Consider the following 8087-nt stretch of genomic DNA (forward strand, 5'->3'; position numbering starts at 1 on the left):
TTGTAAAAAAGACTGCCTATTATTCTTCCGGAATATTTGGAACAGGCCTATTTGTGTGACACTTGCTAATAACAGCCGAGCTTGCTGGACAATTTGCTCAAGATAAAATGAGAGCATAATTATAGTAACATGCCTTGATAAATTATGTTCATTCATTGTATAGAGTAAACAACCGATTATCGAACACGTGCTATTTTTGAACGCTTGTTCTCGAGGATAACGGCTCAGAGCACTAAGCTGAGATAGTACCTAGGTATAAACAAGGTAAAGCTCTATTCAAGTCCAAACTCACGGGTACTTAGTGTGCACATACCTCGTTCCATGCCTGAGTTATAGGCGTGTTGGAAACTCGAAGTTGTAGAACAGCAGTATTGAGAAACACCCATTTAGTAGTTGTGTAAACTGCACGATTTAGAGCCTAACCCTAGAATATTATTAACACCATGCACCAAGTACCAAAAAGAAGCCCAAGTGGCAATTTAATAGATTTGTTGTAGTCTCTACTAAAAAGCAATCCAGTTTATTTATGCCATTGTGTTGTGTGACATTACCGTAAGCGTTCCAATTATCAGTAGGTTTTACATAGGATTGGCAGTGGGTTTGCCCGTGTTTAGCAATATTTCACTTATTTTGACTCATGTTCAAACTGTTCTATCTCTGCAGGGAAAGGCCACATCAAGAAACTGAATGGACAGATTTCCAAACGACTACAACCTGGATTACAAAGCGCTTCTTCAGATTTGCGATTGCTTCCACGAGGCAGATGACCTCTCAGTCTCTATTTCTCTTACCTAGACAATTCTGCCATCTTTAATGACTCAGCAATTGCATTGTGGCCAAATAATAGATAGGCGTGGCTAAGAAACCGTGCTCCTAAAATCAGTGCAGTGCTTTTCCAGAGCCTGAGGTGTTGCTTTTCTTCACATTGTTCAGCTCTGGCTCCCTTTCTCTGACAAGCATGCTATATGCATTGGCTATATATCATGCTCTTAAAATGGCTGTCATTTAATACTGATTCAAAATTCAACATATCAAGCTATAATTATTAGTCCAGAGATATTCGAGAAGATATCTGATTAGTCCTGTCTTCTCTTCTTGAACTTCTGTACTGCCTCTTGACGTTCCACTTGTATTGAAAAAGAAAGGGAATCCGACTAGAAAAACATTTGCAATGTGAAAAATTGCTAGGATTGGGCCAGGGGAACCACAAAAAAGCGTGGAAACAAGAAACCCGACGAGAGCATAACTCCAATCCGTTACAACGTCATGAACATGTACAATACATAGTATATTAAATAATAGACAGTGTTCCAGATCCATCTACCAGCTTCCATCCACCACATCATTCCATGCAGGTCACCAGTACGGTCCGTGCATGTTACTACGCATGGATGGACTGTGCATGTGTACCTGTGCTCAACACTGCATGTATTAGGAACATCAATTCATCACAAATCATCATGATTATATGCCCGCACATTCCAAAATGTAAAAGGATTGGTCATCACCCCACCAGTAAAAATTGCGTATTTATATTATAATTATTGGCCGGGAAAACAACCAGTACATGTGAATGACGTTGTAACGGATTGGAGTTATGCTCTCGTCGGATTTCTTGTTTCCACGCTTTTTTGTGGTTCCCCTGGCCAATCCTAGCAATTTTTCACATTGCAAATGTTTTTCTAGTCGGATAGAACCAGCCTCGGTTAGGACGCCCATATACTACCATATAAAATCATTTTTTTGTACTATAAAAATAATCATTTTTTACTGGTTCTATAATTATAATATAGAACATTTACGGTATGATCCCAAAATAATTTCCTTTCTGGACAAAGCTGGAACTGGGGAAGCTTTGATATTTCCTGGACTAGATCCGGGCCGTCTGCTGTGGCTCCAGGATCGGAGAGGAGGCCCCACTTGACTTTTTACAGTACCTCTTTTTATGTTTTGTAGTCTTGGGCACGGCCGGCCAGCTAGCTTCCTTCACTAACCTTCACAAGGCCTCAAAAAGTGCGGCTGAGATCGAGGCTAGGCTTCGGCAAGCAAACTGCTACATTTAATAGTAAAACCCCTAAGTTTTACATAAGGATTGGCAGTGGATTTGCCTGTGTTAGCAATATTTCACATACATGCAGTTTGACTCATGTTCAAACTGCTCTATCTTTGCAGGGAAAGGCCACATCTAGGAACTGGCTGAATAGATAGTTTATTTAGCCTTTTCTCTGTTTGTTTTATTATCCATGAACCTTTTAGTAGTAATACATGTATTGTCATTTTAAAAATTGCACTATTGTAATTGGTTTCTACAGTAGTATTAACCACACACTCATTACAACACACCTGCTATTAGGTGATTTTCACTGATCATGTGCTAGCGATTGTTATGATAACTACGTAGTAAGACGCTCCCATGAGAAAACATAGCTTTGTGCATTTGCTATTGCAGTGCGTGGGTGTCGGATACTCCTATTCATGCACTCCTGGTTCTATTGCTAAGCGCCACTGTATTATTAGCGCCAAACTGGAATTTTTTTGTGTGCCATTGGAAAATTATTTAGTGGCGTTGTAATTAGTACGCATTTTGTTGTGTTTACAGTTGAAGTTGTATGTGATTACATGCATGCAGTGCCATGCACCATAATTAATATAGCTGTACTGTATAACATCCTTTTCAGCTTATATAGCTTTATGTCGAAAAAGCTTCCACCGAGGCATCACCACCCGCGGTGCTTTCATTGAGTGTGATATAGAATGAGAGGTGAAAAGCCAGACCCCCCCCCATAGTGATACCTTTTATACCCCCTCTTAAAAACAAACAAACACTCAGCATGAAAGTCTTGATATGGATGAGTGCAAACTTAGCACGAGTAACAAGCAATGGCAAGGCTAATTGCATGAGGCATAGCCGAGTGCTATTAACCTTGCCAGTGCTTGTTACGAGTGATATTAATCCCTTATTGCACGAGTAGCCATACTATTGATCGTTAATCGTTTGTGATGCAGACATTTTAGCTGCAGTTTCAGTAAAAAAATTTTTAACCACGGCCGTTATTCGAATGTGCGGTCGTCAAGGCAGTAATTGCACATCGTTAATGACGACGTGCAATTACTGATACGCGATTAATTACTGTACGAATCACAGTGAATAATAGGACAACATGCGATTATGACACTCACAGTATAGTATAATGCAACCAGCAGTATTTACGGCTCCAATGTAAACATGTGGACAGAACTTGTATACCCACTTATGTAATTACGCACAACCCAAAAATGAATAATGAAACAACAATTAAAGTTGTGTACAAGACAACGTACGTGCACGTCCTTTTAACACAACTTTGTCATAGTTTACTCAAGTCAATTTAAATTGCATGCAAATCATTAAAAAGCATAGAACCAGCTACATTAAAAGTCCATGGCATATACCAGTAAACCAGAAAAAGACTAAATGAAGCCATAATTGATCACATAACAAATAGACTTCAGTGTGTTGGGCCCCGGGACGATAATTATAATTATAAATGACAAAAATAATGATTACAGCCCACCTTTTTGTATACCTTCAGTTGTTTTTACCTTCTTGAAAGGCAGAGTTGCTGCGCGCTCCAAAATGATTTCTTCAGCTCAATACCCACAATTATACTGCAGTTAGCAACTGGGAAGTTATTTTACAGCTAGTGGGCGTGTCCGGAAGCAAATACACAATGTAGCTGATTTTTTTATTTTTTTATTTTATTTTTTTTTATGAAAGATTTAGCTGCAAGGATACACAAATAGCTAAAAAGCTAGGGTGAAGTGAGTCCTATAACATACGTTTTAATAGTTACAACATGTCAACTAGATGTGAATACAGATGTGACTTAAATGAACTTATACTAGTACAGTCTACTAAAGTAAAGTCCTTGTGGCTAACCAGTCTATTCCATATTGTGATTGCATGCGGAAAAAATGAGAATTTGTAAAAGGATGTTCTACATTTGTAGGGGACCAGAGTAAAACAGTTAACAGTTCTACTACTGTATGTCATATTTCTCTTGGTTGCTGGGTTGTTTGGGAAGTCAGTTAGATTGTGTAGTATTTTGAAAAGATGGCATAGCACCGCAGCAAGGCGCCTCAGCTGCAGAGAAGGAAGCCTGGTCAAGGTGAGCAATTCTTCACTTTTCAAATTCCATTTCTTCAGACAGACTCTCATAGCAAATCTCTGGACTTTTTCTAAATTGTTTATTTCACACTTGAGAAATGGGTTCCATACAGAGGATGCGTATTCCAGATGTGGTCTCACGAACGATGTATACAACTTTAACAGTGTTGTTGGAGAAGAATTCCCAGAGAACCTGCGATGTAGGAGACCTATCAACTTCCTTGTTTTATTACAAATCGTATTGATGTGAGTGTGCCAGCTCAAGTCAGCCGATATGGTAATTCCTAAATACTTGTAGTTAGAAACCTGCTGCAGTACATAATCATTTAGAAGTAGAGTTGGAGCCTTCAATGAGCGCGATGTTTTCTTAGAAACGGACATAAACTTACACTTGCCAAGATTAAATTCTAATAATTTAGTGTTCAAAAAATTTGAGGCTTTAGAAATGTCCTTTTGAAGATTCACGTAGTCATTAGTAGATCGATGTTATAACTCTGTATAAGGCCATGTCATCAGCAAACATATTTAGCTTACTGTCTTGAGAAATAACATCTGTGACTTGGTTTATGTACGTAATGAACAATAGTGGACCCAAAACCGAACCTTGGGGCACACCTGAGAGAACATGTAAGCTGTCTGAGTTACTGCCATCAATACCCACAAACTGTTTCCTCTCCAGTAAGTAGCTATGCACCCAGTTTAGTAAATATTTGTTAAAATTAAGTGACTGTAGATGTTTCAGAAGATTGACATGGGGGACAGTATCGAATGCCTTTTTGATATCAAAGAAAACTATGCATACTTCTTGACCTTGATCCAGGGCTCTACTCCAGTCTTCTATCACCTGTATTAGGGCTGAGATAGATGAGCGCGATGACATGAAGCCCCACTGCCTTGGAGATATAGGTGCCTGGTCGCACAGGTGTTCCTGACAAAGAGACTTAACGTGTTTCTCTAAAATTTTGCTTATTGTAGGAAGTATCGAAATTGGTCTATAGTTACTAACATGAGCGGGGTTGCCTCCCTTCAGTACAGGAACAACTCTAGCCATCTTTCAGGCTGCCGGAAAACATCCAGTCGAGATAGAGGAATTGAAAAGAAACGTGAGTGGGGCACTAATACTTGCAGCAGTGCTCTTTAGCATCTTAGCAGCTATGCCATCACATCCCATAGATTTTCCAATTACAAGTTTGGTAAGGTCTTTAAATACTTCCTCTTCAGTGCACAGTAACTCTTCAGGACACACAGAAGGGATCAGGTTGCCAAAGTGCTCCATGGAGATGTTAGCCTGTAAGGGAGGGCAATTACAATTGTAACAAGAGTGGAAGAATTTATTAAAAGCTTCAGCTTTGCAAGTTGCTTGGTCTATAGTTGTGCCACTCTCTTCAAGGATAGGAATAGAACAAGTTCTCCCATTTAGGGTTTTCACAGTCTTCCAGAATACTTTTTTATCCTTGGTATTCAATTGGGAGAAAAATTTGTTCTTGCTTTTCCTAATCATTGCCATGCACCACACTATTTCTCTGAACTCTGTAGTTCTCCTTATCCCTATGACAGTTAGACGATTTAGCTCTGTGAAAGTAAGTGTTCCTCCTAGTTATTCCTTTAATAATTTCTCTATTGATCCATGGGGTTTTACTTTTCACCTTGATAGTTCTACATGCAATACTGACACATGGAATACTGATTGTGAGTAGCTGCCTGCATGTATTGTAGAGCTGTGTAGCATAGACCCAGACCACTGTTAGAAGCTGTTCAAAGCTCAGAATTAGGTGTGTACAGAAGTTTATTTTGTAGTATAATTATGTTTGAAATTAGGGGTTATAGAGTAAACACCGATTATCGAACACGTGCTATTTTCGAACGCTTGTTCTCGAGGACAGCGGCTCAAAGCACTAAGCTGATAGAAAACTTTATTCAACTTGAAGTAAGCTTATCAAAATGCCATTCCTGTGAACATGATTAGTAAGCTTATCAAAATGCCATTCCTGTGAACATGATTAGAATTATTTGTTTTAAAATTTTTATTTGTCGTTGCAGTTGTGTGTTTCACATGTCTCCAGACTCTTAGATCACCTTCTTCTGCTGTGCTAACGTATTGAGGAACTGTTGTTGGTAAAATGTTGTCACCAGATATACAACAAGGGTGCTGGTGTCACCAGCAACCGTGTACTGAATATGATCCAGGCAAATTTTCTGGTGATGTCTTAGCTTGAATCTAATAGATTGCATGTACATGGTGTATGCCAAAGTTATTGCTTCGATTATTGATCGTTTGCATGGTCTACATTCTAAAAACTCTCTCCACTTAGCGGGGGGGGGGGGTAGCGGGTGTGAAGGTGATGTGTTCGTGAGTTGAGTTTAAAGCATGCCCTTTTCCCCACTGTAAATCCCTTTTTGAGACAATTAAGTGGATATTTCTGTATGTCTGCCAGATGGTGTGGGATAGCTTCTGTTTCTATCATAAACTATAAACAGTGGTGCCATACATTTCAAAGCTGTAACTCGTAAGGTCCAGTTTGAGCATCTAACCCCAGTCATGGAAGACAAGCTGCTCCCAAAATGTCGATGTGCTGTCTAGTTCTGCCATTCTCGTCACAAACTCTCTAAATTTTGAGTAATCCACATGTTCTTGTCCATCATGCAGGTATCATCTCAGATAAAGTTAGAATGAGCAGTGGATCTGTTGTAGCATCGATTGTCCTTGATTAAGGTCAGGCATGCTATTCTGCTCAGTTTTATTTTCAATGAATGCATTCAACATAGTATGGTAGATAGCTTGCCAAGCCTAGAGGAGAAAGTTGTTCGTTCTCTTGAAATTACCGCATTTTTCTAACGCTGTAAGGGTTTCTCCTCTGAATCCACTGTTTAGGGCGATCTCCTTATAATTAAGTCCAGCATGATAGTATATCTTTGAAGTTTAACATGGTGTGCCAATCTCCTGGAAAAATTAATAGCTTGTTTAAAGAATCTCCATATAGTCTTTTCACGTTCATTAAATGCTCGTAAGTTTTTCCATCACCTGTTAGCAACATGTAGCCACTTTGCTCAGATGTATACATCATAACTGTGTAGTAGCAATTCTGCCACGTACCTCATTGTTTCAGCTGAGTCTGGATGTTCATCTACTAGTTCCATGTAGTAAATATCGGAAGGGTTTATTTCATGTCCGCCAATGGCATACAGTGGTTTAAATTCAGCAAAATTGGTGTCACATGGCATCACTTGCTTAGCAAACATATAATTTATGAATAAATCTTATTTTCTAGTTTTTCTCTCTCCTTGCACTCATCATTGAGATAACTTCAATAATTCATTATATCAGAACTCTGATACATACATAATAAACAGGCTATTTATACAAAAACAATACTAGAACACTAGTACAGAAATGACTAAATAAGAACATGAAACCACTAGAACTAACACAACACAGTATTTACGGAATCACAGGTTTACAGTACAGTATTTACGGAATCACAGTCTTTATATCTTAATGTTAGTTCCATGTCGTAAGGATACCACATTTCCTCCCCTATTAAATGTTAGTGTACCCACCATATCGATCAGGCCTGTTGCAATTTCTTTGCGGATATTGTCGAGCTGTTAATGCACCAGTCGAGGGTGACTCATCAGGTGGGGTCAGAGACGGATCAGTTGACTGATCAGGGGAAACTTCAAAATCTTGCAAATTGTTGTGAGCTGCCGTATCGTCGAAATTGTTTGGATTTGTTATATCGTCTTGTGACGACTCGGTGGTGGAAAGAGAATGAGTTCTATCACGTATGTGGTCGAGATGTCGCCGTAGTATCCTGCCATCACCAATTTCCACTTTGTAAGATACTGGTCCTGTCTGTTGTACAATGCTTCCTGGAAGCTATGTACCATTTGTTCGGAAATCTTTGAGCATTACTTGTTGACCAACAGAGAACGTCCTCGG

General features: G+C 39.2%; 1 protein-coding gene across 4 annotated transcripts in view; it reads right to left on the reverse strand.

Annotated features, from left to right (window-relative positions):
* The window catches only part of LOC135344217 (hemicentin-2-like), a 31587-nt gene extending 27897 nt beyond the window's left edge, over positions 1-3690 (reverse strand). For 2 of the 4 annotated variants that reach the window (XM_064541409.1, XM_064541418.1), the window contains exon 1: positions 3555-3675. The gene's annotated coding sequence lies outside the window, so the exon portion shown is untranslated. Of the gene's footprint in view, positions 1-3554 lie in introns of all 4 variants that reach the window. The other 2 variants (XM_064541427.1, XM_064541433.1) reach the window with 2 other exon arrangements.
* Between the last annotated feature and the right edge of the window lie 4397 nt (positions 3691-8087).

Source organism: Halichondria panicea, chromosome 1 (assembly GCF_963675165.1).
Source record: "Halichondria panicea chromosome 1, odHalPani1.1, whole genome shotgun sequence".
NCBI classification, from domain to species: Eukaryota; Metazoa; Porifera; class Demospongiae; order Suberitida; family Halichondriidae; genus Halichondria; species Halichondria panicea.